The 22,177-nt window shown below is 37.6% G+C and overlaps 1 protein-coding gene across 6 annotated transcripts in view; it reads right to left on the reverse strand.

The window, feature by feature from the left end:
- The window catches only part of epb41l3a (erythrocyte membrane protein band 4.1-like 3a), an 80,918-nt gene that overhangs the window by 51,608 nt on the left and 7,133 nt on the right, over positions 1–22,177 (reverse strand). Inside the window, exon 1 of one of the 6 annotated variants that reach the window (XM_053634892.1) lies at positions 11,252–11,376. The exons of the other annotated variants lie outside the window; for them this stretch is intronic. The gene's annotated coding sequence lies outside the window, so the exon portion shown is untranslated. Of the gene's footprint in view, positions 1–11,251; positions 11,377–22,177 lie in introns of those variants that run through there. 6 annotated transcript variants of the gene reach the window in all.

The raw sequence follows: 22,177 nt of genomic DNA on the forward strand, positions 1-22,177 counted from the left end.
AGCTTGCCAGGAAGGCTAGCAGGGCATCTGGTTGGGACTAAAGGTGTGTATCGGAACCGGGATACCACAGGAAACAACAAAAAAGTTGTGGAAGATTTTTACTTTCATTTGGGCATGAGCAAACTTGAATCGTAAAGTTTGTACAGCAAAGAGCAAAGAACCTGTGGCACTGTGTGATACAGGGTCACATGGGTTTAAATTAGGTTACTAGTTTGTTTATACTTTGGGGAAAAAAAATCAACTAAATAAAGTTCATGAGAAAATATTGAGTGCAAAATATAAGAGCTGCAACAGCAATGTTAAAAAACAGTCCTAGCTCAGACAAATTACTATATTTCTACATCTTGGTTATACCCTCAGTGCTTTGCAGTGTTTCCAGAGGGCGCAGTGATAGGTTTCATACTTAATAATAATAAAAAAAAGCCTTCCAAGCTAGACCACACCCACTTGAATACAGAGTATACAGATATTTCGAGCACTAAACAGATGCAGAAACAGACACATTGGATTGCACCCCTATTGCATACAAAAGTATAGCACAGCAAAGTAAACACAGAAAAACAAACACTCTTCATGAACATTCAAAGAAAGGCTTTAGTTAATCTTATAACATGCATTTTTAGTAAAACTTTCAATAATTAAAGGGTGGTGAAGCAGCAAAATCACATCACTTGCTTGTTGACTCAGTGACATAGCCTGGAAAATTTGTTGGGTAGCAGTAACTCAGATCTCAGCTGTGCTATTCTATGTGTACCCAATCTCACAGTTTGAGACAATTTAAAGCTTTGGATTGAAAACTTCACAGCATAACAACAATCCTAATGGACTGAACTAGTATCTTTACAGCCAGTGCACATTTCAATAATGCAACCACAGCGCAAACTCTGAAGAAAACAACTCACTGAAACGGCATACATTTGGCAGTGGACCAAGTTCCTCCCATCAGTGATCTATGAGTGGCAATGCTCTGCAGTAAACACTGATGTACAGCAGGATCGCAGCTGCTATGGACTGCAGTCGAGAAGGTCTTGCTCAATGTGCTGTGCTTTCTACCACCCGTGCACAGAGAGCTATAATTAGAATATGTGATCTGATGCCAGTATATAGGCTTATCATGCTGAGCCAGAACAGCTGGCAAGAGTGAGCAGCGGGGTGCGTGTTACACATTCATTTGTTCACACTCAGGCCATCGGTGTGTGACTGCTATCTCACAGATGAGAGCAGACATACATGCACCAAACTTCTGAAGACCAGTGTTGATGTGAACTTCAATCTCAAAACAGGTATGAGACAAAAAATTGCAAGTAATGCAATGACTCTACATACCCTACCATATTTGAGCCATGATAGGTGCAAGTCCTGGGCTGACATTTTGCAGTGTTCTTTCAATTCTAATCCATTTATGTAGTCTAAGACTGGGAAAACATTGCCTTGTTTATTTCCAATCTTCACAGTTTTGATGAACCTGTGCCCACTGTAACCTCGGTTTCCTGTTCTTGGCTGATAGGAGTGGAACCCGATATGATCTTCTGCTGTTGTATCCAATCTGCCTCAAAGTTTGTCTTTTTGTGTGTTCTGAGATGCTTCTCTGCTCACTATGATTGTAAAGAGTGGTTACTTGAGTTATAATAGCCATTCTGTCAGTTCAAACCGGTCTGGAGATTCTCTTCTGATGTTTCTAATCAATAAAATGTTTCCACCTGCAGATTCAGTGCTCACCGGACGTTTTTTGTGTTTCAGGGCGTTTTCACACCTGGCTCATTTGGAGCATTTGTTTTGGAACCTGCTGCGTTTGATCCCTTGGCTTGGTTCGTTTAGAGATATATGAACATGCAAATTGTGCTCGGATCAGCATCAAAACAATCGGGCCGAGACCACCTCATTCATTGCAAACGAATTCAGAGAAAGCAATCCGACCCAATGGACTGACGAACCAACCTGTATAGCAATGCATGATGGAAACTGTGCTACCTAGAAAGCGTGTTTGCTTCGCTAATGGCTCACAACATGAATCGCAGTTTAACACTGATCAAAGACGAGGTAAAATGCCTCATTTCAGTTTGGTCTGACGAACATGTTTCTGAACAACTTTCTATCAATCTTTATGGATGACTGCTATGAGCAGAACCTTGGAACATAAACAGGTGCACTCTGACCAATGAGAGGACAGTTTACTCACATATGACTAGCACAAACACATTCTGGGACGCTTTGAAATGTTGTCTTGTGGATGCAACATTGTAACAATTGAATTCCCTTTTTCGGAACAAAGCACAGATCTACAGGTCTGAAAATGTCCTTAGAGAAAACAACAGAGACTGCTGTGTGTGAAAATCCCTGGAGATCAGCAGCTTCTGAAATACTCAAACCAGCACATCCGGCATCAAACAACCATGCTACAGTCAAAGTCAGCAAGATCATATTTTTTCTCCATTGTGATGTTTGATGTGGAATTGACCTTGACCTGTACCTTTACACACTGCATTGCTGCCACATGATTGGATAATTGCACAAATATGCAGGTGTCCAGGTGTTCCTAATATAGTGGTCGTGAGTGTGTATAAACTATAATTGAGAACTATACATTTTGGTGGATAGTATTTTTTCCCCAACGACATCAAGTATACATTTTTCTACTTGACACAAGCAGCCTGGTTTATAAAATAAAAAAATTCATACTATGTTATGGTCCTAGATGAATGTATTACCTGTCACTGAGCATAAGACTCAGATATAGTGCTGATCTAATATTGATCATATACAGTGGTACGGCATTTACAATACTCTAATTAAGCAGCACAGAGTGAATGCCCCGTGTTTCTCCTATATGCAGTTTACATTTGAAGCCTTTATCCAGAACACCACATTGAAGTGCTTTGAAGTCTACATGGAAAACATATACCCATTCTAGTATAAATAGCTCAAGGTCTGTGAATATCACTAAGTCAAAACCCTGTGAATATAAATCTCACCCAGTGTGAATTGTGAACCTGGAAATAAAAGTTATGGTTCCATTTCTGGAAAGATTTATACATCTCTGTCATTTTATCCTGGAGTTTAAATATTTAAAATGTATGTGATAAAGAATATAGAATGTTTATCAATGATCAATCGTTGCTAAGTACTCATGCCCAGCCATATTACGTATGTAATGCCTGTTACTGCCTATAATTTAGGTTAGCGTGGCTAGCACGTTTATGCGTTTGCTTTCATACTCTGAAACGCTTTAATCCTGTATCTGGGGGACTGAGCTTGGGTATGTAAATGGATGTGTCAGAACAGACAGATCCTTAAAGTAATTGTGTTGCTAATTTGAGCACCTCAATGACAAGCCCCAGCCGGCTTGTAACTGTGGTTCTGTACTACCAGTGATGAGGTGATAATTAATGTCAAATCCCAAACTACGATGGTCTGACAGTACATTCTACTTCAGTCACAGTTATAAATGTTTAAATGTTTATAGTGATCTAGCCACACAGGCTTATATTCTACCAATGTATTATTTTCAGATTTGATCAACTTTAGTATGCACTTAGAAATGGAATTTCTTCCCCATTAGCTTTCAATACTCCTTAAGTAAATAATTTATTTATTATTAACAAAATATTACAGCCTAAAAGAAGAGACCCCTGGAACATACACCTACATGCTGCCAGTAATATCACATAATTGCTGTTTTGTGTTAATACTGAGGTTAAATTCCTCCATGTGAACTGCAATTTCTTCTTCACAATCTCATCTTGTTACCTTGCTACCTGCTGTTTTACATACAAATCTTCAACACACTGCACATATTTTATTTTCAAAAGCAGAAAAATATGTCCACAAACCGAACCCTGCTAATTAATTTTTGAAATAACATTACTTAGTCACCAGGCTGCTTAGCCCCAAAGCTCTTACTTCAACCGTCCCGCAAGCTTAAGCTTTTATTTAGAGAAAAAGCCCAGACCAGACTGAGCTCAGAAATGCTTCAACCAATTACCCACTAAACCATACTGCATCTGGTCCCTCTTTAAATGTGCCTCATGTGCCCCTTCAGCTTAGAGGAAATAGAGAACACCTCCCGTGGAGACGAAACAGTCCACTCAAGTGAAGGTTGGAATATCTCTTACCTCAACAGGAGTTAAGGTAAAATACGTATAACAGCATGATCTTTTTATCTTAAAGCAAAAAATTAGCATACAGATTAAAAGGATTAGCTGAGAGAATATTTCTGATACAAACTAAAAATTGTACAAAATACATTGACGTTAAATTAAAGTTAAGCTTGCCTTCACGCATGTTTGGCATTTCCAGCTATTCAGTAGAAGTGTTTATAAAACATTCTTGAAAGCACAACGGTAGGTGGACATTTTATAATAAGAGATCTGAACCAAAACATGTTTGAAACAAAAATACAACAGCTCATAAATAATTGTGTTCTATGTGAATGAACTCAAAGAGTGTTGTTAATTTCAACTGACAGCTAAACTCTTCTTGTCAAGTGCTCCAAGGAACAGGAGGATGTGAATGTGAGCCTAGTCAGGGTCATGATCTCGAGGCTATTCCTGTCTCATGCCCAGGGAATTCACCCAAGATGGGACACCAGTCCATAATGTGGCACCACACACATACACACAAACACACACACCCACACAGAGAATAGCCAATCTACCTACTACCATGTTTTTAGGAGGAGGGAGGAAACCTGAGAACCTGGAGGAAACCTACATAGACACTAGAAAAACATGCACAGAAACTCCACAGAGACAGTAACCCAAGCTGAGGATCACAGGTAACTTTAAAGTTTAACTATAACTGTTTAATCAAGCTATCCCACAAACCATAAAATGTAAAAGTTTTCTTAACCTGGGAATGTTATGTTAGCTAGAGACAACAATGTAGATATAGATATAAATAAGGAATAAGACATGACAGACACATGTGCTGTTATATACAGAGTGTCTCTACCCACCCAATCCAAACCCTCCCCCACTCCTCTCCCAAAATTGATTATTTCCGTATAACAGCTCCCTGTGGAGTTTTTGCGAGAGAGAGAGAGACTTCCATAAATGCTTAAATAACTGTCTACTAACACAAAATTTCACCACATCAACAATTGTAGGTTTTACGTTGTTAAGCAACACATTTTAAAAATCTGTTTATTATTAGTCTTAGATTATATGAACTGTATATCACCGGTTACTATAGAAACAATAACTTATTGGAATGAGTGCATGACTACTAACCTATCGTTCATGTTATAGCCGGAACTACTGTCCGAGCTGTGCTGTTATATGAAAATAACAATAAAACCTACTGACCAATTAGGTTAGAGCATTCAGCTGCACTATGGTATAACTAATGTTATGAGTGATATATGTTCTTTTCTTAGTACTTAGAGAATATGCTCTGTTAAGGATTAAGATAGGAGAAGATGGAAAAGAACAGTTACTAAAACTATTGAAAAATGAACTGGTTCAGATGTAAATGATAATAGGACGCTTCCAGGTTGCTAGAACAACAGCTACCTGGCAAATTCTCAGTAAACTGTGCTAATGTAACAAATATAGTTACAGTTTCACAAGAGCTCCCCGTAAATAAAACCCGTCATGATGGGCTGTTATGGGAAAATAATTAACAACGTGGTGGTGTGATGCAGCCGGACACAAAGCAGAGACTCATTAGGGAGTAATGAGAGTACCATTAGGAGTGGTGTATAAATGTTAAATCAACGTCCCCAAGCGTCACCATATCAATGATTATACATTACATTGTTACATAATAAATGGATTAATTTTGTTCCGTATTAAGCTTTGATTATGTAGAGAATCCACAAGTCCCTGTAAATGAGTTGTTACTATAGAAGCAATAACATTAGAAAGAGTGCATTAAAATACACCTGTGATTTATATTACAGCCAGCACTAATGTCATAGATAATTCAACAGCTCTGTGGTTTAATTTACCAATAACTCGTTATTCTTCTTCAGCTTTTTTTCCTTATATGTCTTATTTACTTTATAACATATGGATCAAGCTGACATCTAGGCGTATTTTTTTGTATTGTTGGTGCATTGACATTTATTTTTTATCTATAAGAACATGAGTGAACATAAAGGCAGATTGTATTAACAATTTATGAATATAACCATCTTTAATTCATGTTATTAACATTGCATGGATGCTGACACATAATTATGCACAGTGGCAATTCCACTAAGTGGTTATAAATAAACAACTTCTCTATCTGTTCTTATCACCAGTATCTGCTACATAATGATTTTGATATTCAGGAATACAAACTGAATTTGTTTACCACTGCTACTGCTTTATAGACTAGTTTGGGATTATTTTTACTTTTGGGCTGTTACATTCCTCTTTATTACCTGTGCATTTCTCATCTCCTGTGTCAGATTTGGTTCAGCAAAGACAGGAAAGTGAGGTGTACATAATAGCATCTCTGAAGTTGTTTTTGAATTTGTTTTATTAATGACTAGTATTAATTTTAAACGTGAACTGGTCAATCGAAATGCAACCGAAAACTAAAAAAACACTTCTGACTAGCGCTTTTAACAACACCCCTCCTCTAATAATAAATGTAAGGCAGTCTGGGGAAACATGTCAGATGTCAGTGTGGCTGAATTCTGTAAAACACCCAATAATAATAATAATAATGATAACAATAATAATAATAATAATCATCATCATCATTTTTGACCAAAATTTTGTTTAACTACAAATTGCATACTTTATATCTATTTCATATCTACTTTAAGAAAAACACAAATATGTTTTACTAAAACTACGGATTAAAAACAACAACAACAAACAAACAAAATAATTTAGGCTACTTTCTAAGCTTGCCTCAGTTTAATAAATGCAGCAGTAAATGTAATCATTTTGCCTACAGATGTTTAAACCTTGTTAGCAAAGTGTGCTTGATTTGTTCAAATTGTTGGATAGTTACATGCCAAAGCAAAACAAGCTAAACATAAGCCTAATCAATCAGTGTGTAATCAGATATCAGCTGTCGAAATGTCTGCGAAGCTTCTGCACCATCACATCACCATCAAAACAGAGAAGAGTGTTTACACACTCCATACAGATGGAGACAGACATTTCAAAATGTTTAAAAGACCTAATAAAAAGACATTAATAATCAGTAGAACAGAACTCACTGAATTAATCAATGAGTTATATTCTTACAGAATTATTTCATATTATTATGTGATAAGTAACAAATATAAGGCTTGGGTCTAAATACCACAAATAACTTTTAGCTTACATGATGAGACAGCCTGGTGGATGTTGCTGGTAAGGTGCCAAACTAAATACTTACTTCTCTTGTAATTTTTTTTAATCATTTGGCAGTAATGTAATTTTTCCATAAGTAGAAGTATCCATAGATTATAGATATAGTGGTACGTGGGGTGCCTTTTTCACTTTTTGGGTAACTAGGCTTAGAATTAAAGCTTTACCTGTGGTTGAGATATATGTAAAAGGGAAACAGATTTCAGTTTAGGAAAGCCTGTAGCTATATTTAACAACATACAGCAGAAAATGTCAAAATCTGACCATGTGAAGGATTTTCCCAGGCTGCCACACATATATAAATATGATAAAACAAACCTTAGGAAAATGTGCAATGTCTTTACTTAAAAAAAAACAGCTGCTATGAAGAAAGCTGGAACAAGCTGCATCAGCTGCTGAATGAAAATTTATTTGTAAGGTGTAAGTCCTTAGAGATGCTCAGGTTGAGCTCTCCATTCTAACCATCATCAGCCACTGAACTGATCAAATGAGCGAGATGAGATTCAGGAGAAATTTTCATGTAAGTGAATGTTAATTTTCGGATGTTGCAGCTGATTAAGTTATCCTGTAGGCAGGGCACATATCTGGTGCAGCTGCCTTTCAGAAATGTCAAGGACAGGCTTTATGAAACAACGCGCTTTTATGTTGTGAAGTAAGAGTCTTCTTTAAAAATTAGCACCATTTTGTTTTGGTATATTAATGTGTACATATAGGTATACTCTTCATGAAAAGTTGAGTGTCTTGCTAGCACTCAGTATGATTGTCCTAATGCATCTGTTCTTTTCTTTTTCCTTTTTTGAACTTTATGTATCAACTGGAACTTACCCAAATATAGATGCACTAACTCATGACTAGAGATGTAACACACATCCCACAGAACAAGCAGGAGCTGTTCTATCTACCACATGGTAATATATGAAGTGTTTGCCTTTTCTAAGGCCTGATGTCGTCATACACACATTTCTGAACAATTTTATCTAGCCCTTGTTTCCTCAGATCTATTCTACACTTGCCATTATATTTAGAACATATTGCTTACACATGGTCTTACTAACGCTTGATGCTAACTAAATATTTGGCCTGTAAAATAGAAGAGTCATATTCAGCACAGTGACAAGGCAGTTTTCCAAGGATATGGCGAAACACAGACATTTAAAGTATATAAATCTTATTGTGGAGATCTATCTGTCTGTTTGTTTGTCGCCAGTGAGATTTTGATTTTGATCAGCCACAAAGTGTATAGTGCCTTTAATTTGGGTATTTATGAAGGGTAAACTTTGAGCCAAAAATGTCATTTTAATCCTGCTGAATACTAAAAGAATGCTTTTTGTTGGAGTCATCATTCTTGCATACAGAAATTGAATCACACGGCTGTAGCCCAGTTCCTTACACTAACCTGCATCTGAACACCAAATATGTACACTTTGCACTTTATTCTAAAGCATCATAAAATATAACTCTATTGACTTATTTAGGTCTTTAGCTGTATGTTTACATGATTATAACAAGTGATTACATGATTTTAGCAAGTGCATAAAATGTATTAAAGCTGCAGTACAGATCTTTGTTTTGGTTCAAAATGAACAAAAATCAATTTTTGAGCAAGTACATAAAAAATATCAGTGTTCAAAACTGTTTTATTACTTTACCCCAATTCACAACGGTAAGCTTATAATAATGATTTATAATTTGAGCTGTTGGGTCAGATTTTGCAGGAAATGTTAATGATGTCATTCGTCTTTGCTTGGTTACGTCAAGTCCGTAAACAGAAAGAAGAATAACCGGCTAATGGCGGAGTGTTTGTAGATTGTTCTTACAACAGTTGCTTAGAATTGAAACTTGTCATCTAGATGGTCAGAGTGATTAGTGAGACATGTGACATGCAGGGGGTGATGGGTAGTGTAGTGACATTTACATTAACATATATTCATTTAGCAGACTCTTTTATCCAAAGCGACTTAAAAATAAGTTCTGCGCCACTTAGGCGCTACAATGACAAAAGGTATACCAGCAAATTATATTGTGCTCCAAGCAAATTCTGATTTAAAACTGTTTTTTTTTTGGTGTTAAAATGATAAACTTATTAAAATATAAAACAGGCTATTAATAATCAGGTTGTAGAGCTATGCTGGCTACCTAATTAAACACAAAAATTTAGTAAGTTTTATCTTGTAGGGTTAAACACCTGTCTCTATGAGCATTATATTTTCATGACAGGGTTAACAAACATTTTAACAGTTTAAAACCTTGTAAAACTTATGTCTAGTTTTAATAATATCACACCATAATAATGTGATTTTGCTGCCTCTAAGATTACGTGGCAGTCCATTGCACTTTTCAAATAGGAAGGTACATGTTCTGATTTTGTGAGTTTGAAATAAAACATTAGTTATTATATATATATAAAGCTGTGTTTATATGCCAATGGCCAGCCAAAAGTGAAATCAGCTGTCTACTTGTCCAGTGGTTAGTTGATACTGATAATGATACAGAACAATAGTTCCCAGACTGGCATAAATTTCACACAGATTTATCAGATCATTTAAGCATAGCTCTTAATCTTATGACTACTGAGAAGATTCAATATAGACACAAGGCAGACTTCAATCTTCAACCGTAGATCAAATATACACCAGTCTATTTGCTTATGACACTATTAAGTTGTAACTGAGCAGCCTAATTACAACTACAGTGAGCATGGAGTAAGAAACACTAGCTCTCCTGCACTTACATGGCTGAATTAGTCTTCACTACAGTTAGGCTAATGCTAATACTGGTGATTGCTCTGAGTCATGCAGTAGGGCGTGTCTTTGTTCACATCTGACAATATTCAAGGTAAAAAATAATAATAAAACAGACTGATCTTTGCTACCATTATAGTGAATCTGAATGCACTATTCATGGGTATATACACGTACATAAACATACCACATAAAGACATTTAAATAAAAGCACTTATTCTGTATTCAGTCTGAATAAGTCTCCCATGTGATGCCAGCTAAAACATTTCTTTGAAACAAAATGACCAGATAATACTGTTGACTGGAATGATGATACGGGAAACAAAATTGTCTGTATAAGGGTACATTTCAACGGCACTGATTACAAACTAGCTGCATTCTCCTAAACGTAAAGGGATATATATATATATATATATATATATATATATATAAAAAAACCCAACAAAGTAGTGGAGTATGGACATGAGGGTAAAGGAAATGGAAAGTGCTGAATGGGCAGTGTTTTTAGCTCTGTCTTGAACACACCAGCATAAAGAGAAGCAGCTTTGGGCCTTCTGTAAGCCTAATAATCCAGACCTGGCTGTGCTCAGTGCCACTGCAGAGCTCCAGGGTGGCATTACAGCATCTAAAGGACTTACATGGAGAGAGTAGGGGCGGATTTAAGGCTAGCATCAGTCGGGGTAACTGAGGGCAGATGTACAGTGTGAGCACAGAGCTGTAAAACCCAACCACACCCGCCGCATTGCAGAAGCAAAGCAGGAAGAAGGCCGGCAACTTAACGCAAGTCATCAGCTGTCCCAGCATCACCCAGCCCCGCACAGGGACGCGCACTCCAGCCTGTTTAACTCTCCTGAAGCGCTAACCGCGTATTGTGTCGGCTCACTGTCCATCTGCCATGAGACTGAAATCTCCATCAGTGTTGCTGAAAACGGATTTTAACCTTCCCGGTGTGTGCACGTCGCCTCGTCCGGAAATCTAAACGATGCGCTGCTCTGTATGATATGCGCATGTTTACTATTTCCCTGGCTACTGTAACACAATAATCTACCTTACTGTTGGCTTTCCCCACCCAACACACACAAGGTTATCGGTTATACAGCCTGTATACTCTGGGCTGGGATGCTAAGCTCTCACTTTGCGCTCAACACGCATTTTTAAAGCGTTTTTCTGCATTTAAAGCCCGCAGTATGAATAAAACAGCGGAATCCTCATATTTACCGGTTATTCAGTGAACGGTGATGTGATGCGGTTTCCCGGTGCTCAGCCTCCTCGTGTCCTCCCTGCTCTCAGCAGCAGCAACTCACCGGACACACACACACACACTCACACTCACTCACTCACTCACACACACACACACACACACACACACGACAAGGACAGCGCAGCATGCTGGGAAAGGAGAGCCCTTATTGATCCCTTGATTCTTGTCTTTATTTTTTTTGTTTTTGCCCAACTAACTAAACAACTCCACAAACCTAGTCCATTCTTTTATTTTATTTATTTAAAAATAAAAAGGTATTGAATGGGACTATTTGGCAATCATAGGGTTAAATCAATCAGCTGAGTCATCATAACAAGAGTCTAATGTGTGCTCTTGTTACCACAGTATAATTTCAGTGAACTAAAAATATTTCAAAATAAGTTCATTTTAAAAGAAACAAATAATCAAAGCAGTAATCAATTAGGTAATATCCTAAGTGTTTAATGTAATAAAAAGAATGGCCTAATGGACAGCACACTTTAAGCACACTGAATTTCACCCACTATTTGTTCATATAGAGGTGTGAGGCAATGCAATCTGTATCTGTTCAGTAGTGATGTGTCGTTCATGAAATGAGTCGTTCATTTTGAACGAATCTTTAATATGACCTGGGAACAACCAGTTGTCTCAGAGAGCGATTCGTTCATTGTTGACCACGCATGCGCTGCAACATCTCCACAGGTTCTGTACCGATAACAGAAATGATTAGTTCACGTCTCGAGTCTTCGGGTTTGAATCGTTCGTTCATCATGTTACAGCCCCACTGCATTCAGCCTGTGGGGAGGTCATAGGATGAACAAACGACTCGAACCCGAAGACTCGAGAGGCGAACTAATCGTTTCTGTTTCCGGTACAGAACCTATGGGGATGTTGCAGCGCATGCGTGGTCAAAAATGAACAAATCACTCTCTGAGACAAATTGTTGTTCCCGAGTCATATTAAAGATTCGTTCAAAATGAACAAATCGTTCATGAACGACACATCACTACTCAGGACAGTCTTTTCAGCTTCCTAGATGACAAACATCTGGCAATGTCACTATGTCACAATAGAAAAAAGGAAATGGCTTTGTACCAGACATAAATAGACAAGGACATGCAAGACTATTACAAGCAGACTCATTTTGTCATCACTGCCAGTCACTTTCCAGTCAGTCTAAAAAGACACTAGTCCAGCAACAAGGGTAGTTTCACTGATATTAGATAAAAGTAACCTGAACCTGATGCATTAATTCTTTCAAATGATCAAGATTACGTACTTTAGAAATGCTACTAAACTGTTATCGTGCACATTTAAACGTAACTGAAAATGTTATACGCCACCAACAGAGGCTGCCATTCCACAGTCCCATAAACTATGGCTTAGGCTCAGCTGCAGTAATAAAGCTATGCTGCTTAGTAATTACAAGTGTTGCAGTATTCAGCTGTACACTGCACCCAGACATCTCTCTGTTCCACTGACATTCTTAATCCTGCACTATTCCGCCTTTTCTCTCTCTCTGTCCCAATAGCTCTCATCCTGTCTATCTTATAAGTCTCTCTCCCCTGCTCTGTTGCTCTCAGAATGTCGCATTTTCTCCTCAATTTCTCTTTCAATAACCCTCAAGTTCCTCGAGCCTTACCTCACTCTCTATTTTTTTCAGTCTCTTTTGTTCACATACTCCTTTCTCACCTTCTCTTTCTCCCATAATTTCTCCTCTTCTCCTTAACCCGAGTCTCCCCTGTCATCTCTTCATACTTGTTGCTGTGCATGCTGATGAGTCTGCGTCTCTTTAATATTGTGTTAGCTAAGTTATGTCTAATCACACTACTGAAGGACACTGACTAGGAGCCATACAGGTGGCAGAACATAACCACTACAAGAAAGGACGAGGAAATAAACAATCAGGACAAGAGGTGTACAGATGTCAATCAGAGCAGTATTCACAAAGAATAATAAGGCTATCCTAGAATCATAAGGTGGTCCTAATTTCATCTGTTCATCCATTGTCCATACCACTTATCCTACACAGGTTGGTGGGGGAGCCTATAGTCTATCACTTGGGGCACAAGGTGAGGGACACCCTAGACGAGGTGCTAACCCATCGCATGGCACAATGGCACACATTTACACACACTACGGACAATTTGGAAATAGCAATCAGCCTACAACACATGTCTTTGGACTGGGGAAGGAAACCAGAGTACCCAGCTGAAACCCCCAAAGCATGGGGAGAACATGCAAACTCTGCACATACAGGGCAGAGGTGGGATTCGAACCCCAGAGGTGAGAGGCAAGCGTGCTAACCACTAAGCCACCATACCTTCTTCATGTGTTCATGTGTTTGATATATTCAATGATATTGAAGTGTAAGTACTGTATAGTCTGCTACATATGGACTGTGCAAATCAAAACTCTAATTAACCATACCTACATTAAGAATGATGAAACTGATGATTTGCTAAAAAAAAATATAGCCTATTTGACACAAGTCTCAATGCAGGTTTCCTCCAGATAATTGGGTTTCCTCCCACCTTCCAAAAACATGCCAGTAGTTGGATTGGCTACATTAAGGAGAAACTCTTACTTCCAGAGCCACCTAGGAGATCTCTAGGTGGTAAGATAAGATTCTTTATAAACACAGCCCTAGACCTCTATCAGTTATCCAAGCTTCATTTTGACAGGCTTTTATAGTGTGCTCCATGCTCATTAACACAGGCAACACAATTATATAATAAAATAAAAAGAGGCTGGAGTGACTAAATTAATTTGCTGCTTGGACGATTTTGACATGCGAGGTAGGTCAATCAAGTCAGTAAGCAGAAACCTAGTTCCAAGTGCTCTTCAGTGAACTCTGAAAACAGAGCAGGTTGCAGCACCAACACGAAGAAGACAGAGTGCAAGTGTGTGAAATGCCTTTGTAGAGCTTGCTACCTGTTACAAAGCTTTAAAGAATGATCTGTAAACTCAATTATTACAGCTATTATTAATTACAAATTTATCTCAAGGTGTCACAACACCTATAAAGGATTCATCCTTTCATGAAAAACATTTCTGGTAATTTCTGACCTGGAAGACTACACTGCATTACCTATCTGATGTGAGATCATTTGTGTTTGCCATTTTATCATTCACAATATATGGCCAAAAGTATGTGGACACCTGACCATCACACGCATTAGGTCTATTAGGTCTACTGTTATAATAAATTCATCTCTTCTGGGAAGGCTTTCCACTAGGTTTTGGAATGTGACTGTGGGGATTTGTGTCCATTCAACCACAAGAGCATTACATCGATGTTTATTTTATTTTTTTACATTTATGGCATTTGGTAGACTTGAGAAATGCAATTTGGCAATTCCTTATCCAGAGCATTTATCTCGCATTTATCTCATGTTTATACAACTGAGCAGTTGAGGGATAAGGGCCTTGCTCAATGAGTGGCAGTTGCAGCTTAGCAGTGCTGGGATTTGAACTCACAACCTTCTGCTCAGTAGTCTAATGTCTTAACCACTGAGCTACCACTGCATTACTGAGGTCAGGCACTGATGTTGGATGAGGAGGCCTGGGAATGCAGTTGGCATTCAATTCATCCCAAAGGTGTTCAGTGCAGTTGAGGTCAGGGCTTCTTTAAGAATTCTTTAAGATCATCCTAGTTTTAACAACTTATACTTACAAGACCTACCCATTGGACATGTGCGTTTTATCTGGAATTTACCATGAATGCCACTGTGTCTTAAAGCTTTGTCTCTCTTCACGTTTCATCAAAGTTTGTCACTTACACATGCATTTGTGTTGTATATCATATGATATACAAGATTTAACATGATTGATCTTGGTTTCATTTTTGTACATCACAAAAACCTACAATTTAAACAGGGGTGTGTAGACTTTATATATCCACTCTAAAAAAGGAAACATAAAACATTTAAACACTGTTGTAGATCATCTTTTCAATCAGTCTGTGTTTAAGCATGAATAGTGTCTAATGAGTCCTGTAACATGTATGATCAGGCTACCAGACCCATTCCAGACAATTAAAAGTCTGAAATCTCCTTTATTTATGTAGGTATTCCTGTAAGCATTGACATTTTGCATGAACATGTTTAATGTTCAAATTTTCCGTTAAAAATCCTATTAGCTTCGCATCTAACACTAAATGTGTAAAACTTATCATTTCTGTTAACAGTGTCTATACTGCAATTATAGAAGAATTTGCTGCTGAGCAGTTTGCTATATTGAATGAAATGTCACAGTTCGCTGAGTGGGTGTACTCAGGGGTCAGATGACATGACACTCCAAATTCCAGCTGGCAAACACACATTTAGGGTGTGTGCCTTTTTAAAACCCTCACACCCAAACAGTAAGTGATAAGGTAAAAACCGTTTAAAAACATTTTGCACCAAATGAACTCCATTCCATATTCTTGTCTCGTTTTGTGTGTGTCTTTGTGGATACACAGAGATTAAAATGCTTTAATATCTTATTAGACATTCTCACATAAAATGTTACTGTAGTGAAGCATGGAAAGTAAGTATTGGGGTCAAACTACCATCAGGCAAATTGTTTCTACATTTTAAAAACCCTTTTTTTTTTTTCTCTAGAGGGTCATGTAATGTGTTTGCAGTGGCTGGATTTAATGCAAAAAAAAATAAAAAAAAAATAAAGCAAATATCAGCCTAATATATTGGCCAACCAATGTACTTGTAGTGTCAAACACTACTCTAACATGCATAATGATGGTACCAGGTTGTACGACTGAACGAAGAGTAATATCAAAAACATTTAAAGCACATACAGTGGTGCTTGAAAGTTTGTGAACCCTTTAGAATTTTCTATATATCTGCATAATATAACCTCAAACATCATCAGATTTTCACACAAGTTCGAAAGTAGATCAGTAGAACCCAATTAAACAAATGAGACAAAAATATTATACTTGGTCATTTATATATTTAGGAAAATGATCCAATTTTACATATCTGTGAGTGGCAAAAGTATGTGAGCCTCTAGGATTAGCAGTTAATTTGAAGGTGAAATTAGAGTCAGGTGCCTTCAATCAATGAGATGACAATAAGGTGTGAGTGAGTGTTCTGTTTTATTTAAAGAAAAGGGATATATCAAAGTCTGATCTTCACAACACATGTTTGTGGAAGTGTATCATAGCATGAACAAAGGAGATTTCTGAGGACCTCAGAAAAAGAGTTGTTGATGTTCACCAGGCTGGAAAAGGTTACAAAACCGTCAATAAAGAGTTTGGACTCCACCAATGTACAGTCAGACAGATTTTGTAGAAATGGAGGAAATTTAAGACCACTGTTACCCTCCTCAGGAGTGGTCGACCAACAAAGATCACTCCAAGAGCAAGACGTGTAATAGTCCATGAGGTCACAAAGGAACCCAGGGTAACTTCTAAGAAACTAAAGGCCTCTCTCACATTGGCTAATGTTAATGTTCATGAGTCCACCATCAGGGGATCACTGAACAACAATGGTGTGCATGGCAGAGTTGCAAGGAGAAAGCCACTGCTCTCCAAAAAGAACATTGCTGCCCATCTGCAGTTTGCTAAAGATCACGTGGACAAGCCAGAAGGCTATTGGAAAATGTTTTGTGGATGGATGAGACCAAAATAGAATTTGTGGTTTAAATGAAGAGCGTTATGTCTGGAGAAAGAAAAACACTGCATTCCAGCATAAGAACCTTATCCCATCTGTGAAACATGGTGGTGGTAGTATCATGGATGGGCCTGTTTTGCTGCATCTGGGTTGGGACGGCTTGCCATCATTGATGGAACAATGAATTCTGAATTATTCCAGCGAATTCTACAGGAAAATATCAGGACATCTGTCCATGAACTGAACCTCAGGAGAAAGTGAGTCATGCAGCAAGACAATGACCCTAAGCACACAAGTCGTTCTACCAAAGAATGGTTAAAGAAGAATAAAGTTAATGTTTTGGAATGGCCAAGTCAAAGTCCTGACCTTAATCCAATAGAAATGTTGTGGCAGGACCTGAAGCAAGCAGTTCATGTGAGGAAACCCACCAACATCCCAGAGTTGAAGCTGTTCTGTACTGAGGAACGGGCTAAAATTCCTCCAAGCCGATGTGCAGGACTGATCAACAGTTACCGCAAACGTTTATCTGCAGTTATTGCTACACAAGGGGGTCACACCAGATATTGAAAGTAAAGGTTCACATACTTCTCCCACTCACAGGAATGAAATATTGGACAATTCTCCTCAATAAATAAGTGACCAAGTATAATATTTTTGTCTCATTTGTTTAATTGGGTTCTCTTCATCCAATTTTTTACTCTGGACTTGTATGAAAATATGATGATGTTTTAGGTCATATTTATGCAGATGTAGAAATGTAGAAAATTCTAAAGATTTCACAGACTTTTAAGCACCACCGTACAGGTCATTAAAGGAATGAACAAATAATCCATGGGCAAACCTTGAGCCTGGCAACCCTAACTCTGGGTCTGTCATGTTTTATTCATGCTACTGTAAATGTTCCATTAACTTTCATGAATGCTAAATTACCTCAGAGGCTCTTTACTGGAATGCATGCAAAGCAGATAGAAGCAGACCATCAATATTCTTTTGTGGAAAAAGGTGCTTTCAAGGTTCCAAAAACATTATTATGTACGTTACTCTGTCACATGATTTTCCAAGAGAACACTGGACCTAGGACTTTAGGAAAGGTTTTGTGTAAGCAATACAGTTTTATGATAAGTCATAACTGTTTCTAGGCTGGAGAGAACTGAAGTTCACCATGACTGTATTCATAGATAGGTTGGATAAAATGTAATTTCTCTTCTTCTTTTTTTTTACTACTACTGGTTACGACAATGACCATGCTAATTGATTTTTCAGTAATGATGTCAGTTTGTAGGCTTGGGAGCTGCTCTAGTTTAAGCAGTTCTAGTTTCCTGAGAAAAGGAGCTCTAAATGCTCACCTCTGTAATGTGTGTATGCATAAGGTAAAGAGAAAATGAATCTATAGGCCTTGGGTTTACAGATTATCCATGAAGATTTGTATCCATCTTTCACTGCAGTCAACACACAAACAGTCGTCTGGCTTTAATTAATGTGTCAGGGCTGGTGTAAGGTCTGCATCAGAATCTTTGTGAAAGAATTATATGATTTAATCAACACTTCTAAAATGCTGAGGGAATGTTTCATAGAACAAGAGATTAAGACCAATTATACAGATTGTTGAAAATAACCAGTGGCGTCAAACTATAGAATTCACTGCAACAAGTGGCTGTTGGACCATTATGTCATTTCATTTTATATTTATTACAGTCCTATTTACTCATTTTTACCAGGTGATTTATGTTTTTATAAGCTTTTTTTGTCACCCTTTTGTTTTGCTGCTGCTGTTTGTTACCCAACATAATTCATTCATCTGCAGTAACCACTTGGTCATGGTATTTCTGAAGCCTATCCCAGGAAGACAACATCATCAAACTATTGTATTTTATTGTCATGTTGTATATTATATTTTCGATTCACATCTCATTTCCAATACATCATGGTAAAACCTTGATATGACAGGGCAGCATTTTGCAACACGCATTAATAATAATAATAATAATAATAATAATAATAATAATAATAATAATAATGCCATGAATTTCAAACACTTTCAAAAAGTTTCACAGTTGTGGTTGTATGTGTGGTTGCACATTATATAAATGATAAGGTTTGGAGGTCTTGCCAAATGAGTGAAACTGGCATTTATAGATAACAAACAAGCTTGAATAGTAGCTGAAATAATGCATTATGAATAAAATATTATTCCATATGGAATTTGTCAATATTATCAATTAAACGATAATTTAAAGAAAAGTTTACATTTTTTATAAATCCAATAAAATCTTCTAAAATGATCATTTTCATTCAAGCAGCGCTAAGTAAAACACACAAACAAACACACAAACAAGGAAAAACAGCACAAGTGAGTATCTTGACATGCCAGACATGCTTATGGTCAGACATGCAAATATATTCTACAGACTTAATAGTCAAGTTAAGTGAGTATGATGGTTTAACAGAACTGATGGGTCACAACAGGCTCTTACTGTACAATTATGTGAAAAAATAAGTACACCCCATGGATATTGTTGACTTTTTTGGACAAGCAAATGTTTGATCATCTTTGAAACAGTGCCTACTAATAAAGTTGATATACTTGAACAAAACCACAAGGAAAATCATCTTTTTCAATCATGTATTCAACAGAAATATCAATAGATGTGATATTCTTCTGTAGAAAAAGAAAGTACACCCTTGGCCCCAGAAGCTAGTATTGCCCCCTTTACCAGAAATAGCTTCTTATAGGCATTTTGCATAATTTTCTACCAGCCTCTGACATCAGCCTGCTGGAATTTTTGACCACTCTTCCATGAAATACTAGTTCAGTTGCAAGGTGTTTGAGGGTTTTCATGCATGTACATGAATTTGCTGGGACAGCCAGTCCTGGACAAATTGGCAGTCATTTGAAATCTGTGCCACTTGCAGATGATTTTCCTTACAGTGGAATGATGTATTTCAAATCATTTGGAGGTCTTTTTAAATCCCTTGCCAGACTCATTGGCATCCACAACCGTTTGTCTGAAGGCTTTACAGAACTCTTTAGATCTTGTAATGAAGACACCACACACCTCAATAGCAAAGGGAACACCAGACACTAGATGTGAGAGGTTTAAATAAGACAGGTTCCACCTGCACTCCCTAAACAGGTTCAAATCACTAGTATCTTGAACACCTGATTCTAATTTTATGGATTTGAAGGTGTGATTAATTTTGTTAATTTAAATTGTGAAAATTACTACAAAATGTCAGTTTTGTTTCAGCAAGGGCAATTTCACTAAATCAGGGATGTGGGCTGATGCTGGTGATTCATTTCCTGACACTCCTAAGAAAAGCCCAGATGGGCAGCACGAAGACACATGAATTCACAGACAATACTCAAACACACACACACACAAAGTACTTAAGTCCAGATAATAAATGAAAACAGAATACCACAGAGAGAAAAGTCTGAGTGATGTGTGTGTGTATGAGTGAGTGAGTGAGAGAGAGAGAGAGAGAGAGAGAGAAATAAAAATGAGGTGTTATTTTGGGAATATGGTTCTTCCTACAATGTTACTGATGACTGCAGACAGATCGATGTACCTTGGTAGGAATGAGTGAAAACAATCCATGGGTAAAACACAAGACACAGGAAAACAGATGTTACTCACTGTGCTGTCAGAGACAGACGCATAAGCATAACACATTTCTTCTTCATCAGTGTAAATCAAATGCACCATGTAATTTTTATACACCAGCCCACCCTCTATTCACTCAAACAATGAGCTCCTAATTAGAGAGCAGGAAAAGTACTGAAAATGAATGCCCAAGAACTCAAAGCTTACAATGTGTTGCAAAAAGCTTATTCTGACATAAAGCTCATGACTATATATAAATGATCTGATATCAGTGAGTGTTAGAATATCTGTCAGGTACATATACCAAAAGTGAATCGGGAACACCGCACAAGGCCTGACATTTTGGAGATGCTATGACCCAGTCGTCTAGCCATGACAATTTGGCCCTTGTCAAAGTTGCTCAGATCCTTAGGCTTGCCAATGTTTCGTGCTTTCAAGGCATCAACTTTGAGAACTGACTGTTCACTTGCTGCCTAATATATCCAACCCCTTGACAAGTCCCACTGCAACAACATAAATCAGTGTTATATATCAATGTGTCCACCTACAGACACTGGAATATCTAATAGTTCAGTGATATGACAAGTTTCAAGAATTAGTGTTCTTAGCTTCCTAAAGGGACTGCTCAGAAATCTCTCTGATTTCTGAAACAGACAGTTCTCAGTTCTGCATAGATCTTTTTAATGGAATGAAGAATGACAATATTTGCATTTATTTCTAATAACTCTGTTACTGCTGAAAACAGGTAACGGGAGACACCTTGCTCTAATAAGAGTAACTAAACACTATTAGTGCGCAGTCTTAGTGGTGACACCATGTGATCAATACCACATGACTTCATGGATGTGATGTCACACAAAGAGCAGGACAAGCATGATTATTCATCTTTACATTGTAAATACATTTATTACTGAATACTATGACACCAAATGAATACTTATATAAATTACTCCTAATTTGATTATTTGAGTAAATATATTAAAATATAGTGAATTGTGTGTGTTTGTATTGGATGTCAAGAAGACAGGAAATAGATCTAACAAGAGAACAAATAGGTTTCATTAAAAGTGGAAAAAAAACATGGCCTAAAAAGCAGGAGCTTCAAAATTGTGTCCTGGAGGGTTACAACACAGATTTGTGTGTTCCATCTTCTGACACAAGCACATTCGGCTTGTCGGACATGCCTTGACACATTCAGACAAGGGGTGGCTGTGGCTCAGGTGGTAGAGCTGGTCGTCCACTAATCGTAGGGTTGGTGGTTCAATCCCTGGCCGACATGACTCCACATGCCAAAGTGTCCTTGGGCAAGACACTGAACCCCAAGTTACTCCCAATGGCAACTTAGCTCTGCTACCATTGGTGTGTGAGTGTGTATGAATGGGTGAACGAGACACAGTGTAAAGCGCTTTGGATAAAAGCGCTGTATAAGTGCGCCATTTACCATTTACATTCATGAATACATTGGTAATAAGGTGATGAGCTGAATATGGAGTGTTAAATGAAGTAGAATGCTAAACACAGCTGTGATATGGAGAACGTTAAAACACTGAGATCAAAAGACAGGTATTAAACATAATTCATACACTCACTGACCACTTTAATAAGAACACCTGCAATTGTCCAATCATGTGGCAGCAGCTCAATACATAGAATCATACAGAAACAGGTCAATAGCTTCAGACTC

This window comes from Ictalurus furcatus, chromosome 1 (genome assembly GCF_023375685.1).
Source record: "Ictalurus furcatus strain D&B chromosome 1, Billie_1.0, whole genome shotgun sequence".
In the NCBI taxonomy this organism is placed as follows: domain Eukaryota; kingdom Metazoa; phylum Chordata; class Actinopteri; order Siluriformes; family Ictaluridae; genus Ictalurus; species Ictalurus furcatus.